We start from the raw sequence: 18,816 nt of genomic DNA, 5'->3' as shown, positions 1-18,816 counted from the left end.
GAGGCAGTGCCTGGCAGCCTCCCTCCCCGGTCCGCCCCTACCCCTGCCCCTTCCCCCTCCCCCGGAGGGGGGTTGGCGAGGAAAGGGAAGGAGCTTCTGGACTTTCCAGCTGCCTGTGAAATGCCCCCGCCTCGCTGCTCCCTGTGCCCGGATTTCAGGGCAGTGGGGGCCCTGTGCGCGCCGGGCTCTCTTGGGTAGTTACTTTCCCTGCTTGCGTGGGGGCTGGGCGTCCGGGGAAGCCGGGAGTCACCCCGTCCACAGCAGCCTAGCCGAGCTCTGGACGTTACATCTATAAGATGGGGGGGGGGGGGGGCATGGTGCCCCTGACACCCGACGGAGCAGCCCGGCTGTGCCTGCGCCCCTTAGGGCAAGTGATTTCTGCCCCTCTCTCCCCCAGGCCAGTCATGGCACTGCCCTCAAGGAAAGGGGGCTGCTTCAGTGACGATTCGCAGCACCCTCCCCTGCAATCCGTACACAGGGTGAATGACATGGGAAGCAGCAGGTCCCATGTCAGGCTTGGAGGGAAGGCTACTAAGGCCCTGGGGTAGGCCTCAGGCAATCCCCACCTTTTCCACAGGCTTCCTCTGGGAGGGTAAAGATCTAGCAACCGAAATGCTCCGTGCCTCAGTTTCCCCTCTGCCAAATGGGGGTAAGCAGCCATTTTCCCCCTGCGTATCCTCTCCGCCCAGTCTGGGTGGACTCAGCTCTGTGAGTCAGGGACCCGCCTGCACCGCACTTACCCCACTGGCGGCTGGAGTCGCGAGGCGCGACGGTACAACGCGTGAACGTCCTCACGACACAACCAGCGGATCCCGTGCAAAGAGCCGCGTGCAAAGAGCTCCGCTAGCAGAGCGCCCGGCGCCCCAGGGAGATTCGGCATCGCTCACGGGGGACGGTTTGCCACGGCCTTGCATGGGTTTGCAAAATGGAGGGCTCCTATGTTCGGCTCTCTGCTGAAGTCTGGAGAGCCTGACTCAGGAGATGTGTTGGCCAATTGGGCCAGGCCTTTTTGGCACCACACCAACCACTTACATCACGCTCACGTCCCATGCTCGGACCGTCCGGTAACAAAGAACCATCATCACGGCTCTCTGGCCCTAGCTGCTCCCCCTCTGACTCACATTCTTCTCTGGCATGCATTCTCCTTCCTTCCCCCCACCTCCACTGTCATGAAGCAGCCCCCCAGCTCTCACTGCCATTGCTGAGGGCTGGAACCTGAGGTGGCTGCAACCGTGAGGCGTTTAAAATCCAGGGGTATCACTGGAGCTGGATACATCGGTCACCCAAAACCTGGCCTATGGCGCGCCGACAGGGGCTGCCAGGCACTCCCAGGTGGGCTGCAGCAAGCTAGGGGCAGTTTTACTGACCCCCGCCCCCATGCTCTAAGAGTCACACGCATAGCACCCAGACTCAAAGGACTGGCATAAAGCCCCCGGCTTTTGGGGTTCTTTTCCTTTCCGCCCTTAGGGGAGGGCCAGGTCCCAGTTTCTGGCTTTTCTTCACAACGAGAAATCTGCTGCTATTAAAACACCCTTAAGAAATAGCTACGAGTGGCCCCCAGTCGCTCATTCTGTGTTTCGCTGCCAGCCCCGCTATCACAAGCCTTGCAGGAGAGGCCGGAGTGGTTTGAACTTCCATCGTTAGCCAGGAAATTGCATTCGAGACCACTGAGAAGGCTTCGGCTACGTCCCTAGCGTCCTCCAGCGCGTAAGCAGGTGGGCAGGCGCTCCGGGGAGGTGATACGAACCGCGCTGGGAAGAACGGCGTGACGCACAATTGCCAAGAGACCCCCTTTCCTACAGCTCGGTCAAGGCTAGGGCCAAAAGCTGAGGGGTTCCCTCCTCCCCCTTCGTGCCTGTTTTTCAATCGCTTTACAGCCCTAGGATAGTCTCCTACAATCTCCCCAGGCCCTACCAAGCCCCCCCGCCTTCAACTAGCCTCTCAGCCAGCCCCGGGGGTTCCCTAAGTTGTCCCCACCTCCCTCTGACTAAGAGGCAGCTAATTGGGGCCCATATGGGAGGAAGGGCCCTTCAAGGGCAGGGCGCCCCCGACAGCCCGAAATACAAAACGACTCCCCCCGAGGCTCTGGCAAATACAAAACTTTTCCGTTAAAAGCATTTCCGGAAAATCATGCCAGTCTAGAGGTAGTCCCTGTGCCTATGGTGGGTGGAGTTTTCACGGGCTCTTGGCATTGGCTTGTCTCTGTCCCGAGTAAATCGATGAATCGGTAACATCCTAGCCCCGGTGAAAGGAATAGGAGTTGTATCATTCATTTCTCCCAAGCCACAGGCATTTCCATGACAAGGTCTCTGGATCACACAGGTTTAGACCGAGGACAGTCCAGGGAGGGGTTGTAACAGACCACTGCTCTGTGCCTTTAAGGCCCAGGGCTCAGCCTGTTTGGAGACAGAGCCTTGTTTAGAACAGGTGTTTTGGCCAGAGTAGCTGAGTGAGGCAGCTGGGGCAAGCCCCGTTTGGAAGAAGAAGGGAGTTTTGTGGCGTGCTTTGCAACAAGATGGACCTCTGGCTCTGGGGTTCTGCTCTGAGAAGGTAAGCTGGGTTTGAGCTGAAGGGCTTAACCAGCTTTGGGTAATGGCCTTGCTCTTTCCTAAGCTGAGAAGTTTGGTTAGCAGCCTTTTAGGGTAATTAGCTGCTGTCTCCAGTGAGTCCTGTGTGAGAAAACTGAGGAGCAGACAGAAAAGCGGGTCAAGTGGCAGCTTGTGACCAGTCTACCTTAAGGCAGAGGAAAATGTCTGTGGAAAGAAAAACAACCCGGTTGCCCTGCGGCCCCCACCCGCTGGGAGACAGGCACTGACCGGTGAGTCTCCTTCAGAGACACTGAGGGTACAAACAGTCTTTTGTCTTCACCTCCCACGCGGTGGCTGGCTGCCTGGGCTGTTTGTACACTGGAGATGCCACAGGTGCTAAATGAGGGGACGCAGTAACGTGCTAGAAGGAGCAGGTGTGTTGTCTTGTGTTTCTGTGTGTTTTAGGAACTAGGAGCAGTAGTAAAGACCCTCATTCTCTCGCTGGGTATACCTGGAACTCCACCAGGTACTGACCCACTGGGCCTGCTTGTCATGTAGGGACTAGCTGCTGTCTGCTATAGATGGGGAGAGCGTGTCTGCCTCTTTGTTCAGGAACGTCTCCTGAACAGCAAGATCTGGGCACACCACGTTCTGAATACAGCTTCCTCTTAACTTAAAAGCAAGGGAAGGGTTTGGTGGGGGGAGGGGCTGATGTTCTGCCCCTCCCCTTCTGCTCTTCTCCCCCCCCCCCCCATATTTAGCACAAGGATGCATAAAACCATACAGAAAAGAGACCAAACCCCCAGGTGGGTGAAAGGTGCTGTCTGAGAATGCAGCTCCCATGTGGGACTGCCCGAGCCCTGAGCCTCCCACCCCATAAGTGTCTGGTAGGGGGAAGTTGGGGCCCTCAGCCCCCTAATTAATAAGAGAACGTTGCTTACTCAGGGAGCGAGGGGAAAGTGCACAGTTTGCTGCTTTCCTCGCTCTGGCTGGGGGATGCAGGAGGCAGACAAACCGGGACCGGCCCCAGCTGGGGGACATGCTCCCCTCTCCTGGTTGTGCCTCCTGGAGATGCAGTGGCCATGGAGAGATGCACCTCGCCTGGCCCCAAGCTGCTGGGGTAAGAGAGGGCTGGGGCTGCCCTCTCTCCCCGGGGAACCCTCATGCCCAGCCCCACCCCACCTCCCAGCAATGACTGAAATGCAAGAACACAAAAATTGAGTGCAAGACCCGACCAGAGCTGCGTGAATCTTCCAGTGTTTCAGAAGATACTGTGGTCAACGGGCCTCGCCATGCAAGGACGCCTCTCGCCGTGCTCTGTCCGCACTGCAGCCGGGCAGCTGGCACCGGCCGGCCACCGCTGTTGAAGTTTGGGCTCTTCTCACCTCCCAAGCTGCTCCCCTGCCAGCCCAAATATCTACGGCCCGGTGAGCCAGAGCCTGCGGCATGCGCCAGTTGGGAGAGGGGTGGGTTTATCAAACAACCACCTTGACGCTGTTTGGAAGAAACCAACTCGTGCCGAGTTGGAGGGGTCACGCCCTTCTCTCCCAAGGGTGTTGGGATGAGAGACTGGGGGGGCCTAACGGTGCTAGATGTGGAGTCTGGAAACGGCTCTTGTTCGACTGGAGGGCTTGCCGCTCAGTAAAGCTAGCTGCATCCCTGCCACTGTCTGCCTCGGGAACTAAGGGCTTGTCTCCACTCACCGGGCTATAGCACATCAAATGTAGACACTAGGGATGCTTCTGGGGCAGGCAGTTCTCCTACCCAGTTCCCAGAGAGGCCGACAGAGCAAGTCTTCCATTGACCTCGGGCACTGACGACTGCTCAACTCTGTCTCTCAGGGGCACGGCCTTTCATTCCCCACAGCAAGGTAGCTAGATCGGCCGCTCTATAGCGATCCCCCCTTAGAAGGTAAGTTCTTTGGGGGCAGGAACTGCTTTGCTGTGTGTCTTGTGCCTTGTTGAGCACAATGGGTCACTGCTCCTGGTTGTCCTTTGGATGCTACTTCATAGAGACCGCCACAATAGGTGCTCACTGTAATGTAGTGCAGCCCTTGCCTGAAGTCCGACGCGAGGAGTGACCATACAGCGCTGCTGAGAAGCAGAGAAATCAGCCGGCCGAATCACGGACACTAGAGAAGTTTGCCAGGGAGCAGGGCGGGGGGCTCTGGATCTTCCTGCCAAACCAGGAAGTGTATTTTGTAACAATCTCCAGACGAGCTATAAAACGCCCCTGGACGCGACAGACCTTGAATGCGTCTCATGGTCACGGTGCGTCTCCTGATTTTCCACCTGGGGTTTACTTGCTTAATTTCATCCCATTACCCCTCTCCTTGTCCTGCGTGTCTCACATTCCTCTCCTTTCATCCACAGCTTTAGGGAGTTAAGTGTGTTTAGCTTTCCCTCCCCCCTCCCAATCAACCCTCCAGACCCTCTGTTGGGTTTATTGCTGTTCCCCAAGCTCCCTCCAGTTTGCCAATGTCTTTCTGGGAATGATTAACCGTAATGGAGTGGGAGTGTCCACCGACAGTTGCATCAGACCTATCCCCGCTCTGTCCCCATGCCTTTGTGTAGGAGGCCTGATAATGGCTAGGCGCTTCCCCCCCCCATCCCCTCCACCCCCTTGCCACGTGCTATTGCCCACTCCTATCTCTCCGGCTGTCTGCCAGCCCGTGGCTCTCTCAGTATTGCTGCTTCCCTGGTATCTGTCACTGAACTGATGCTTGAGTATCTCTACCTTAGCTGGGTTAGTCAGAGTGGATTTTATTTATTTATTTATTAATTAGCTGGAGTCACCCGGCGTTGCTCGGTCCCGCTCCCCGCCGGCCTATTGGCTCCCTCCTCCACCAGCCCGGCTGGTTCTCCTCCTCCCGATCTCCCGCCAGCCACCCTCTCCCCCGGCCAGCACCGCTGCCCCTGACACCACCCCTCCAGCTCTGCTTCCCACTGGCCACCCCCCCCGATCTCCTCTGGCCAGCCCCACTGTCCCCAACTAGCCCTGCTTCCTGCTGGCTGCCCCCCCAATCTCCCCTAGCTAGCCCCACTACCCCCCACTCCTGGTCAGCCCTGCCCTCCTGCTGGCCGGTTCCTCCCCCCGCTCTCCCCCAAGTGTGGCCATTTTGGGCGGGGGGGGGGGGGTGTTTTAGACTACCTAGTAACCATAGCCACAGAGGGCAGGACGGATGCCGAGCCGTTGTGGGGGTGGGGCGAGTCCCCGATGGCACTTTAAGGCCGCAGGCGGTGGGCACGTGACCTAGGGTGGGCGGGGCCGCCCCTGTAGCACAGTGCGGTGGGTTATATTTTATTTTTACAGGTTGGGATCGGGCCTGATTGGGTCCAAAAGTACCTTAAAACCTTCTCCTGGAGGAAAGGTTATCCCATGCAAAGTTTGGTTGGGGTAGATCCTATATTGTCCGAGTTATTAGAGCACAAACATTCTCCTTTATATATTAGATTTTTGTTCCCGGCTGAACTGCACTTTTTCTCTGCCCCCATGTCCTCTTCTCTCTAGTTCTCTTATTTCTCTGTCCTGAGTGGTATTCGCAGCTCCTTCCTAACTCGGCTTCCTCTGTTCATTTCATTAGTGTGTTTATTCCTCCAGCCCCATGATGGAGTAGGATGTTAAATAGGATTAGCCCTTGCAGATTCCTTCAGTACTTTGCCTTCCTCGACTACATACAGTGCTCTTTATTACTGTTCCTTATTAAAATCTAAATGAGGGAGCATTGTCTCCTATCTGCTCCGGCCCCAATCCGCAAAATAATTAAGCAGATTATTATTCCCATTGAAGTCCTGATATTCAGTGTATCTATGGGACAGAAGTTCTGATCGGTATTATTCTAGATAACACTCCAAATAACTAGTCACGTGAGTAGTTCCAAACCCGCCATCTAACTTTTAAACAAGACATGATGATGCTACACGGACTAGGGAACCTGAGAAACTTCCTCCTTTAGCTTATTACCCTAGTTTTTTGTTCCTTTAAGGACCTAAGGGCTCTGAGCGCCCTATGACCCTCTATGCAGGAGCTAAATGTTTATTAAAATTGAATTCCATTTGGCTGGTTCCAGCTTGCCTCTGCTGTTTGTACTGGAGGCATAATGCACTTGTCTTGATCATCTCTCCTTCAGAGCCATGACAGACTCTCTAATGTCTCCAATTAGCGTCCAGAAATGCAGCCTCGAGTTTTGGGCACCGCTCTCTGGTAGCAAGCGGGCTTCAGAAAGGAAGGGAATCGCGTTAGGCCAATGGAGACGGAAATGATTTTAATCCCCTTCCCTCCCCAAAGTCTGCTAGAGGAAGAACTTCACTGCTGACTGAGGAGGAAGGAAGTGCAGTTCTGCCCCCTTCTGGCTTGAGCGAACATAGTCACGGTTACCGCCTGCAATCAGACCCAGGTGAAGTCTGCCGATAGACTCCAATTAACCAACGCTTGGGAGCAGAAATGAGGGTACCTCGCAGAGCTGCACAGATGGGGAGACCGAGTTGTCTTGCTGTGAGCTGCTAGAATTCGCCGCGGGAGTCGGTCGATGCTCAGACACTTCAGAAACTTGGCCACTTGGTTTAGCGTCTTGAGAGCTTGGCGCGTTTGAGAGCTTGGCGCACGGCGTGGAAAATGACTGAAGGGTCACGTCCTTTAGAGGATTCTCGCTGACAGGCTGGCACATCCTGCCAGGGAACATCTTGTCACCGTCACTTGGTCCTGGGGATAGGGTTTTTTTTTTCATAAGGCAACTTGGAAATTGGCAGCGTTCTCGCATTTGCCAATCTACTACTGCTGTTTGTGTTATGATTAGGGACATAAATGCTCATTAAAAATGTTAACTGTTAAATTATATCAGTTTAATTGTTTACCCATGGAGGTCTGGTGTCTTGCCAGCCAGCCCACCATGAGCACAGAGTTCTTCCAGACTGGCCCTTTGTGGGGGGAAGGGGAGCTTCTCTGGTTGGCTGGGCCCACCGTATCACGGGTGGGGAGGCCTGCTCTGACTGGCTGGGCCACCATAGGTGGGGTCCTACCAGCTAGGCCACCGTGGGCAAGGGCTGAGCATGCTGGGCCCAGCCCTCCAGATACCAGGGAAGCATGCAGGTAAGGCGAATGCTTACCGGGTAGCTGGTTAAACTTTTACATCCCTAAACAAGTCCAAGGCAGCTCTCAGCTATGCCTACACTGCCCCCGTTTTGCGCCAAAATATGCAAATGAGGCGAAGCGGAGACTATTGCTGTGCCTCATTTGCATAATTAATGAGGCACTGTTTTTTGCGCTAGAGGCTTTTGCGCAAAAACCCCCTCTTGTGCAAGAGCCATTCTTCTCTTTTTTTTTTTCAAGAAAACCAGCTCTTGTGCAAAAGCCTCTTGCACAAAAATCGAGCCTTGCTAATTATGCAAATGAGGCATGGCGATATTCCATTCTTTGCCTCATTTGCATGTTTTCGTGCAAGAGGCTATAGTGTAGACCAATGTTTCTTAAACTGTGTTCTGCAGCACACTGGTGTGCCACGAGGCATTCAGAGGTGTGCGGCGGCGAACAACGGAATTAAAAATGGCTGCCATTAAAGCAGCAGGCGACCTTTTTTTTTTCTTTTTTGCTCAACAAAAAATCCTTAGTGTTCTTCATAAATTGTTTTCCCTGGCCTGAGGTTCTCCACCCCTGCTTTAAATATTGGGTATTTAAAAGAAAAATTAAAGCAGAATGCTTAACTCCATTTTGGACCCACTGATTGTCCAGATCCTTTGTTTTAAATGAGGGGTGTGTACGGCGGGGAGGAGGGGTGTTTTATTTTGGGGTTTTTTTTGCTACATAATTCATCTTTTCAAACAATAGCATTGCTACCTCATTTACATACAAATCTATTGACTAGATACTTGAAGTGTTTTATCAATATTCTACTCCATCCAGTTCCAAACCTTTTTAAAGGAAGTTTTTAAAAAAAAAAACTTTACAAGTTTGCTGTCATTAGAAATACAGGATGTGCTACACAAGTCACTGTACTGAATGAGCAAAAATTGAAGAAAAGTCTTTTAGCTTTTTCAGCTTGGAAAAGAGGAGACTAAGGGGGGATATGATAGAGGTCTATAAAATCATGAGTGGTGTGGAGAAAGTGAATCAGGAAAAGTTATTGTTCCCATAATATAAGAATTAGGGGACACTAAATGAAATTAATGGGCAGCACGTTAAAAAACAAATAAAAGGAAGTTCTTCTTCACACAGTGCACAGTCAACCTGTGGAACTCCTTGCCTGAGGAGGTTGTGAAGGCTAGGACTATAACCGGGTTTAAAAGAACCGCAATGAATGTATCTAGTTCTAAGTCCATTAATGGCTATTAGCTAGGCTGGGTAAGGAATGGTGTCTCTGGCCTCTGTTTGTCAGCGGGTGGAGATGGATGGCAGGAGAGAGATGGCTTGATCATTACCTGTTCGGTTCACTCCCTCTGGGGCACCTGGCTTTGGCCACTGTCAGCAGACAGGGTACTAGGCAGGATGGACCTTTGGTTTGACCCAGTATGGCCGTTGTTATGTTCTTTAAAAAATGCCCCTTAGTAGCACAGGTAACAATCTCAAACTGCCAAGGACTGAAAGCCAGGATCCGTAAGTCTTTCACACAAGTTTGAGTCGGGTGCTTGAAATAACATGGATTCCCTCTCTAGAAAACTGGCTGCAGAATTCACTCTTTGCTGTGTTGCTGCAATAGCTCGAAACAAAGGGCCATTCCTATTGACTTTAACGGAACTGGGATTTCATCCCAAACACTTAACCCTGATAACTGTGGATTTGCTCGTTGTAAACCAATGCAGTATCTCCGATAGGCAAACAGCCTCAAACAATAGCTACCTGGGAGGTAGGAATCCTTCCCTTCAATTCAAGGTAAGGGAGGTGATTCTGAAATCGAAGGCCAAACAATGACACACATTACTATTTCATTGCAGAGAACCTTGGCAGAGGAATCCAGGTGTGAGGAAAAAGCCATTTTATGGCCTCAAAGCCTTCGTCGCTCCTTCAGGAAAAGGACTTCACTCAGTGCCAGAAAGGTAAGGCCAACGACGTAAAATCAGCAGAATTTCTGAGAAGGAGGGGGGAGCTGTGATGGTTAACCCACATCTCTTGCCGGCTGATCAAGCTATTTTTCTACCCGACTGGTCTACCCTAATTACAGGCCTAGCAGTCATGACTGGGCAGGAACCTGCTAACCAGCTATGGTTGTGTGGACACTGGGCATAGATAGGAACTCCTAGCTCAAGGAGACATTCCCATGCTAATGCTAGTCAAAGTAGCATGCTAAAAATGGCGCTCTAGCCATAGCAATGTGGGAGAGAGACGCTGCCCTCAACTGCCACCCATTCCTTCATCTGCGGGCGCACAACCCAACCGAAGCTAGAGTTGGTAGGTCTTCAAGTTGGAGACCTTTGTGGAGACCTAACTGGAGAGGAAGTGGATTCAATGCATAGAGCACTAACTTAGACCTTGAGTCCTGGTCCTCGGCTGGTGTAAATACTCATGTCTTTGCTGGAGTCAGCTTTTACACCCAGCTGTCTGAAGATCTCTGCAGTAGACTTGCTATGTGTTCTGGAGCAAGCCACTTTTCCCACCCTTTTTATTTAGACTGAAAACCTTGGGTCAGAGACCATCTCTTACTCTAGTCTGCACCATGCCTATCCTGGTGGGACTGCAAACTTGACTGGATCTTCTGGATGGTACCATAAGGCTGAATGATACACGTGTCTTAAGCTGCATTTTACATCCAGCTTTTATCTCAGCTGAGCCCAAAATATGGGCACCAGACTAGAGTGAGTTCCCTTCTATAGTTCCTTGAAATCTGGTTTTATTTGGCTTCATAGAGACTTCCTTCGTGATGGAAAACTGGCTCCCAAATTCAGAAGGACACAGCAGGGCTGTGTCTACACTGGCGGCTTCTTGTGCAAGAACATCTTGCGCAAGGGTTCTTGTGCAAGAAGTCTTGTGCAAGAAAATGTCCACATTGCCATGTGCGAGCTGTGCTTTTACGCAAGAGCGCCCATGGCAGTCTGGACACTCTCTTGTGCAAGAAAGCTCTGGTGGCCATTTTAGCCATAGGGCTTTCTTGTGCAAGAAATCCCTGCCGAGCGTCCACACTGCCCTCTTGCACAAGAGCTCCTGTGCAAGAGAGCTTACACCTGATAAAAAAGAGCATAACACTTGTGCAAGGAGCCCTCTCTTCCCACGCCGTACTGTAAATTTCATTGTGCAAGAGCAGGCGGGCAGTGTGGACGCTCTGCAGATTCTTGCTCAAGAATGGCCATACTTGTGCAAGAAACCACGAGTGTAGACATAGCCTAAGAGTATTTTAGCTACTGAACATTATTCTCAGTCTTTTTTCTGTTTTCCCATGGACTACATGAAATGAAGGAACAATACTATCTATTTTTAACTTCAATATTTCTAACAATGTGCAGAGGGCCCTTCTAAAGCGTTCAATAGCCGTCCCCTGAAGGAACCCAATCATGCTTTTATAAATGAAACTTTTCTTTGACCATTTATAAGGTGTTAATAAATGATCAATAGATGTTAGACGCCTGTTGGACATGAACAGCAGCTCTTCTGAGCTGTAGAAGGCGGTATAGATGGCTATAAACCATAGTTAAAAGCAACCTGTTGACCTCAAGAACAATTGATTCGCTATTAACATCTATTGACTTACTAACCCTTTAAGGCTCCATTCCTATGGAGCTTGTAATATCAAAAGGGACCAGAGATGCTGGTGAAGACTCAAATCCATGCTACGTGGCCCTTCCGGAGAGAGGAGAAGGCTACAAATGTTTTTCCTGACAGTCCTCTCTAGTGCCTCTCAGGTTCGCATGATTTAATGGGGTAAAAGATTGTCCTGATGGAGTCAGTTGAAGTCGGTAGCAGAACTTCCATCTGGCTGGGGTTTGACCCAATACACCAGTCACTGAACTGCATCCTTTGCTCTGGGGCAGTGTCTAGCTGGAGTTACTGGTACGGCAAATCTCTCTAAGGCCCTGGCAGTAAGGACGCACGTGATAGGCTGCCCAGAAATTGCAATGGATGCAAAGTAGGTGGGTTCTTAATGGTGTCGACGTTAAAAGGATTTTTATCTCAAATCACCTAAAGTGTCGTATTTGGACAGCCTCAGCCCTTCTGTGCGCTGTTGACTCTCAAAATCATGAGGGGAGCTTTTTTTAAGCTGCTAGGTACTGAGTGAGCCCAAGGGTTTGGAAACGTCACCTCTATGCCTAAGGGATTTAGGAACTTAAGCACCTATCTGTGCCATTAGGTGTCTAGATGCCCTTGGACATTTTTAAAGGTATTTCTAAGAAGGAAGGATCCCATTCCCATTGAGTTGGAGGGAGTTGGGTCCTACCACCTTCATTTTTCTCCTGGAAATACCAACCAAGATGACATTTTTCAGTGTAAATAACTAGGTCTTCGTGGCAACGCTTCAGGGCTAAAATCGTAGAAACGACACTACACCACCTTATTTTTAGTGGGTGCTGGTGTAGCCCAGGCATCAGAAGCTGGCAGTGTGTGGTCCATGCATCGTTCCCTCACAATGGGGGTGGCATGGACTTGCCTGGGGCTCACTTTCTGGTCTTACAGTGATCTGTGGATGAGGGGGAAGCTCTCTGGACCCACGCTGCCCTTGTGGCTGGGTCCGTGTTTGCAATGAGGTAATCAGGAGATGCTGACTGGGAATCTTAACCCTCTCTCCCAGCGAACCAGCTAAGCACCCAATTTTTTACTCAAACTGTTGTTTATCACCCTCAAGGCTTGTGTCGCTGGACAGTCGGTTGCTAATAAACGCACTGAGGATCGTACTAGCTATAGAAATACACCTTGCCACAAATCTCCCCCTCAGACCCGACCCCTTCTCCTGCACCCCAGTCTCCTACCCCGAGCTCCCGTCTGCACCCAACCTCCATCCCAGATCCTGCACCCCTTCCGTAGAAAACTGCAGCCCTTTACCACGGACCAAAATCTTGGCGTATTCCCCCCCAGCAAAAATAATTGCCCACTCCCGATTTTACCTATGGTGTCTTGGGTTATGTCTACACTCGCGGCTTCTTGCGTGCAAGATATGCAAATGAGGCTAAGCGTGGCATATCGCCGCGCCTCATTTTCATACCTAATGAGCCACCATTTTTGCAAAAGAGGCTCTTGTGCCAGAAGGAGCTGTCTACACTGCCCCTTCTTGCACTAGAAAAACCCTCTTGCGCAATGCCATTATGCCAATTATTTTCAGGAATAACGGCATTGTGGTGTTACTCATTTAAAGACGGAGGGAGTTGTGACCCCAGGCAGGGGCTTGGGGTGCAGGATCCGGGAAGGGGTATGGGTGCAGGCGAGGAGTCTGGCCTGGGGGAGGAATCTGGGGGAGGTGCAGAGGGTTTAGGTCATGATCTGGGGCAGGAGGGGGGTGTCCTGGGATGGAGTTGGGAAGTGGGAGGGGGGCTGGGGTGCCTGAGGCAAACTGGCCAGGAGGCACTGGTAAGGTGGCTCCCAGCCAGCAGCCCTGCAGGACTCTGAGGCAGGCTGCTCAAAATGGCTGGCCACTGGGGCTGCTCTGTGCCTGAGGGTCCCGCCGGGGCAGCCCACAGGCCGGATCTGGTGGCTTGGCAGGGCAGATCCATCTGGGCCATATCTTGCCCACCCCTGCTTCAGCTCAACATAACATTGTCACAAGGTGGGTGACATCGCATATCGGGTGCTGCATTATAACCAGGAACAGCCTCTGTCCTGGCTGGCATGGAGCTGGGATTCTCAGCAGAATGAATGTGATCTGCCAAAGGTCTCCAGCTGTGGCTGTCACTGACTTGTCTCCTCTGTGGGCTGGCTTGAGGGACCAGTAGCGTGCACACCTGTGGGTTACACACTTACCTCTCAGCGTTGCAGCTGTGCGCATACCAGCATCCCACAGAGAGGGATGGTTACTTCCTCGTCCTGGTTTTTGTCCTTCTCAGTTGAGTTTTGGGCAACATCGACTGCCTTCTTCAAGCAATCAGACCGCCCTGCAAACTTACGGCCCTCAGCAGCCCAAGGTCTTCGTGTTACTGCCTCAAGCATCCCATCCCATGGAACATGTTTCAGATCCTCCCCAGATCTGCTGGCTAGCACTTCCCCACCTTGCAAAGCAATCCCGGGATTGAGTGGGAGCCAGAGCATAGCCCCACTGCTAGTATTGGGATGGGGGGGGGGGGTGACAGTGATTCCAAAATTGCTTTTGTCTGCTCCACAATGGAGACTTGATACACATCAGTGATCCAGTGAACGTCCCAATGCAAGTCTTGGCCTTTCCATAATAGGCTCATGTTTGTTTTAATGTGCTTGTTTGTTGCCACTCAAATGCCTACAACTGTGTAGCGATGATCCAAAAAGGGCCATGCCTTTGGGGTTTCATGGAGCCACACTACGCACACCCATAACAGGAAGCATTTGAAACCTTATTTTATGTATGTTTAGATGAAGGATTATGTTTTAGTTGGGACTGGTCCTGCCTAGGGCAGGGGGCTGGATTTGATGACCTTCTGAGGTCTCTTCCAGCTCTATGGCTCTATGATTCTATGTGTATCTGTCAAGTGGTTCCACAAAACTTCAGGAGGGAGAGACTCCATGGGGACCAAAATTTGAGTGAGTGAGTGAGTGAGTGAGTGAGTGAGTGAGTGAGTGAGTGAGTGAGTGAGTGAGTGAGTGATAGATATTCCAGAACCCCTGTGAATCACTTAACAGTAAACCTGGTCATTTCAACACCTCAGTGTAGCTTCATTGGTCAAAGTGACCACCCAATGCATTACGATTCTGATTTCCTTTTCCTTTTTTTGGCAAGGGCAAATCATTTTTTTACATGACGCTGTGTACCATGTGGCGAAAAGGTCCGATTCTGACACTTCACGCTAGACTAACATGAAATCTTTCCACCTTGGCAATGAAGTGCTAGTTTCCCGTATCAGTTAGCAGAAATTTGTTGATCAGAACAGTCTGTCAATGAAGTACATGCTTGCACCTTGTACTAACTTGAAAATGCATAGGCAGTAGATAAGAGATGTACAGGAAGCACTTCTCTGTGGAGACCTATGAAAGCTTACAGCCTCTCATCCAGCCTACCTGTAGAATTTAATTGTAATTCTCTATGCATACACAGTACTGGCCCTTGAAAGACTTTACAAGTAGCTTTCTGATTCAGTGTCACTGATGCCTAGGTTGGCATTAGTGTTAGACGATAGTACATCGCTTCATACTAATGGATTAGCAAAAGCTACGGGAGAGAGGTGGTTCTCAGAAATAGAGAAGATGCATTCCCCAAACTGGTCCTTGTCTCTGCACTGTGAATGGATGAAGAACATGTTACAGCTTTTACCAACCGTGTCCTCAGCTTCATGCCTCAACCACTCGATCCTGAAATGTGAAACCACTCTCCATTTTGCGTACCTTTTTCCAATTCTTTTGTTGGAAGAGGCTTTACCAATATTTGGCCCATCTAGACTGGGCCAAATGTCAGAAAAATCCCTCTTTCAGAAGCCCCTTCTTCCTCATAGAACGAGGAATAAAGGGGCTTCTGAAAGAGCGCATCTGCTCTTCTGGGGGGGAGGGAGGGAAGCAGACGAGCAAATACGTTCCCTGGACGTGGCGGAGTTTTTTCAGGATATCTCTGGTATCCCAAAAAATCCCCACAGTCTAGCCATGACCTTCGTGGCAATTGTTCTCACTCACCAAACGGGGCCCGTGCCTATGTCCTGCTTCCATGCTGATGGAATGAGAAGGATAGAGTAGGCTGAATTTGGGAGTCAGCTGGAGGTTCAAGCTGAATGAATCCGTGAGCTGAGAGCACCCACCAAAAATGACAGTGTCCATCTGAGATGCCATGACAGCCTTCAGCCAACAAGGAGAGGATCAATTTGACCTATTCAGCTCAGTTGCTGAGCACTTCAGGCAGGTCTTAAAAGGATTTGGCCAGACTCATCCTGTGATCAGTCTCTGACCGTAAAGGTGAAAGCCTGAAGAAATACAACTCTGGATTGGTGCTCAAGCGGGACGCAAGAAATATCAGAGTGGATGTCCTGTACCTCCGTGGAAAAAGGTTCTAAACATGGCTTCCAACCAATGATCACTCATAAAGTTCCCCAGTGAATATGGGATTCAAACTGCACCTGAGAGCAGGAGTAACTCCACGAACTCTGCTTCTGACTGGCCTGTATTTTAACGGTGAGGTAGCACAGTCCTTTATCGGTGAAAGATCTGAAGAGTCGACTTCTCCGGTACGGAAGAGGAAGCTGGCATGGAGATGTTTGTATCAAAGGGAGCAGTGTAATTAGGTCTCCTGCTACTGATGTCCTGGTCTTTGCTATTCCATCATGTCAAAAAATAGAAACATGGACTGAAACATGCACCTTACCGGCAAGGGCTGCATCACACGTGGGCATGCAACTGATCTGCATCACACTTCGTGATGTGCATGAGTTAACGAGAGTTGACTGCACCAAGCCTGTTTGGTATGGGGCAGGGGGGAATCTGTCAAAACCAAACTCTTGGGGCTTCAAAGATGGTCAAATTGTTCTCTCTGGAGAGAGAGGGAGAGAGGGAGGGAGAGGGAGATGCTTGCACCTCCACCTAGCCATCAAAAAGGACTGGTCCCTGCCAAAACTTCCACACATGAAGACCCTTTAGAAAAGCACGTCAGAAGAGTGTCTTTACAAACCAAGGCAAACCTGATACTGGATCATCATTGCGTCCTGGATTGAGAATATGGCTGAACTACTTCCTGTGCTGCTATGTGACGTATGTTTGTGCCTGTACCACTAGGGATAGCTGCCCAATTAACGATCACGAGAACCGCGTACTTGCCCAGGCCTTCAAGATTAGGCACCCACCTGCTCTCAGATGATAACGATGAACAAGAGGGTTGTGTTGACTCCACATGTCGCTAGTGCTGCCCCCTTTTGATGAAACCTGTACGCATTGCTTAATTTTGTTTTACTCCTTTACGTTGTGGTGGTTGGATTTGTGCCCTCAAAGCATCTTGTCTCAATTTGTCAGTAAGCCAACACATCTGAATATTTCAAAGGGCTCACTTTAAAAAGTTGATGGGTATGAACAGTGACGCTACTTCTCTATGGTGGTATGATGTGGTGCCTTCAAGTTTCAACAGGAAGGGTATGTTCGTAAAGAAGGTTCATTAAGCCGACCACACAGAGGTCTTCTGTTTGGTTTGGCATGTGCTTCTAGAAGGGTTGCCGTTCCGGTTTCGCTCTGCCTGGATTTAGAGCGCCACGCTTCCTATAAATCCTTTGTTTAAACACACCAACCTGCCGCAGGATGCTCGTTAATTCCATTTGTAATGACTCACACCAGTGGCTTTCTCTTTGGTAGTCCCAGTTGGTTGACATGAGCAGGATGAACCTTTTTTAGCTGATGACACTTCCGTTAGCACATGCCCCTGGGTAAAATGACGTGCTAACCACTGGAGCAGGAAAGAGCTTGATTTTTCAAGCCCAAAAGTGGAACTTGCTTATTTTTGTATGTGTAAAGTCAGTGGGAAGGCGTCGTGATTCTGTAGCTCCATTTTATTGAGAGAGAGAAGATATTTTAAGCAACTCACTACTTTTTTTTTAATCCATATGCCCTTCACATATTTGCACCGCTCAGTAGGATAAGCCAACTGTCTTGGAGTCGGTATCATGCTTTACATTTATTTCCGTATTGAACAATGCATTGTCATTGACACTGGGGAGTGTTTAAATGCCAGGACTAAATGAGGAATTCTGATGAGAAACTATTTCCAGTGTGAATTGCACGAGTTACTTTATATAACGGCTTACACAGCACGAAAGGGAATAGCTAGTATTAGCTTCTAACATTGAGTGGGGAAAATACATTTATCTTTGGACCGTTCACTCTTCTAACCTAGATTACATCTTGCTACCTGGCACAGTATGTGTCTCATACTGGACTCCTTTTCCTGGCTCTTCACACCTGGTTCACAATATAGCTGCAACGTCACAGCTTTCAAGCTAGTGATGGCCCCAGTGGAATTGGTATAGCTCTGATGGAAGATGGAGGTAGGGTGATGCTCAGGGGCAGCCCATCCATATAGGCGAACTAGGCGGTTGCGTAGGGCGCCAAGTTAAATGGGGAGCCAAATGGTGGCGCAATATCATTGAGGGGTTTGGAGGTGGGGGTACCGATTGCATGGTTCGCCTAGGGCACCCCTGGGATGCTATATTCTCTCTGTAGGAGTATAGCAAGAGCCTTAGCTTTATGTACCTCAGGATTTTTTGAAGGTGTGTGTGTGTGTGTGTGTGTGTGTGTGTGTGGATCTAGCAACTTTTCCTAATTTTTAAAAGCAGAGGAAGAATAACACGATTCCTTTACTCTGAAACCAATGTCTTTTTATAGCAAAGCGCTAACTAAGAAAAGAACAAGTAATTGAAGATCATAAACTAGCATAGCTAGGGGGCAGAGTTAAGGACATGTTGGGGATGGCATGGGATTAGAGAGAAATTGGTTGGATGCTATATAGAACATTTTGACAATTTTTACTATGGATTTCCTAGTTTTCCAATTATTGGAGTTGCTGGTACTCATGGTTGAGAAACCAGATGCAGGGTTTTTAATATTCTAGATATCCCAAATGGGATAATAGCCATGAAAAAGTCATAGTAATATCTTCTGTATACTGGGTTTGGAATATCACCAGTGAGATTAGAAATTTGGCCTCAGTTCAAACACTTGTCCTTGTACAGTCCTGCAGGGGGGAGCTGGTTGCCAATGGCTTGATCTCTAGGTAAAATCCCCTGCAAGATCATGGGGTGGGGGAGGGTGTGGACTGTCAACCCTTCTGTTGGCTAGTTGAGCTTAACTTAATAACTGTGATGTCCAGCATGTTAGCCATTTGCCACATGTGGCTATTTGGCTGGTTGAGTGTGGCTAGCTGGCTTTAGCAGCAGACACTATATTATTTACATTTTAAGAATAATGCAGCTAGTTCTCTATAGTAGTAGCCACTGTAGTGACTACTGCTTCAGAACTAGTTGGCCACTACAGGGCTAGTACCTCAGGACTGAGTTGACCTGGTTGCTCCAGCAAAATGGAAACTGTCCTGGTATCTGTCGGCTTTTTGTCACAAGACGGCTGGGGTCATCTTACCCTGACCCAGGGCTCCTTCTAGGTTCCTCTAGGAGAGATTTCACACCTCCATTCAGACTAAGGAAACAACTGTATTGCTTTCAGGGGGAGGGTCTTTAGTGCCCAAGTGATTTAGGAGTACAAGCCCTACTGGCTCCTGATCCTCACCAGAAAG

General features: G+C 50.1%; 1 long non-coding RNA gene across 2 annotated transcripts in view; it reads left to right on the top strand.

The window, feature by feature from the left end:
• The first annotated feature begins 2,453 nt into the window (after positions 1 to 2,453).
• The window catches only part of LOC142829391 (uncharacterized), an 88,364-nt gene continuing 72,001 nt past the window's right edge, over positions 2,454 to 18,816 (top strand). For both annotated transcript variants that reach the window (XR_012903783.2, XR_012903782.2), the window contains exons 1-2: positions 2,454 to 2,550; positions 9,455 to 9,556. This is a non-coding gene — a long non-coding RNA (uncharacterized LOC142829391). The remainder of the gene's footprint in view (positions 2,551 to 9,454; positions 9,557 to 18,816) is intronic.

The sequence above is a fragment of the Pelodiscus sinensis genome, chromosome 4, assembly GCF_052426305.1.
Source record: "Pelodiscus sinensis isolate ZL-2025 chromosome 4, ASM5242630v1, whole genome shotgun sequence".
Classification (NCBI taxonomy): Eukaryota; Metazoa; Chordata; order Testudines; family Trionychidae; genus Pelodiscus; species Pelodiscus sinensis.
The sequence above is the reverse complement of the archived record's forward strand: the minus strand, read 5'-3'. Positions and strand labels throughout refer to the sequence as shown.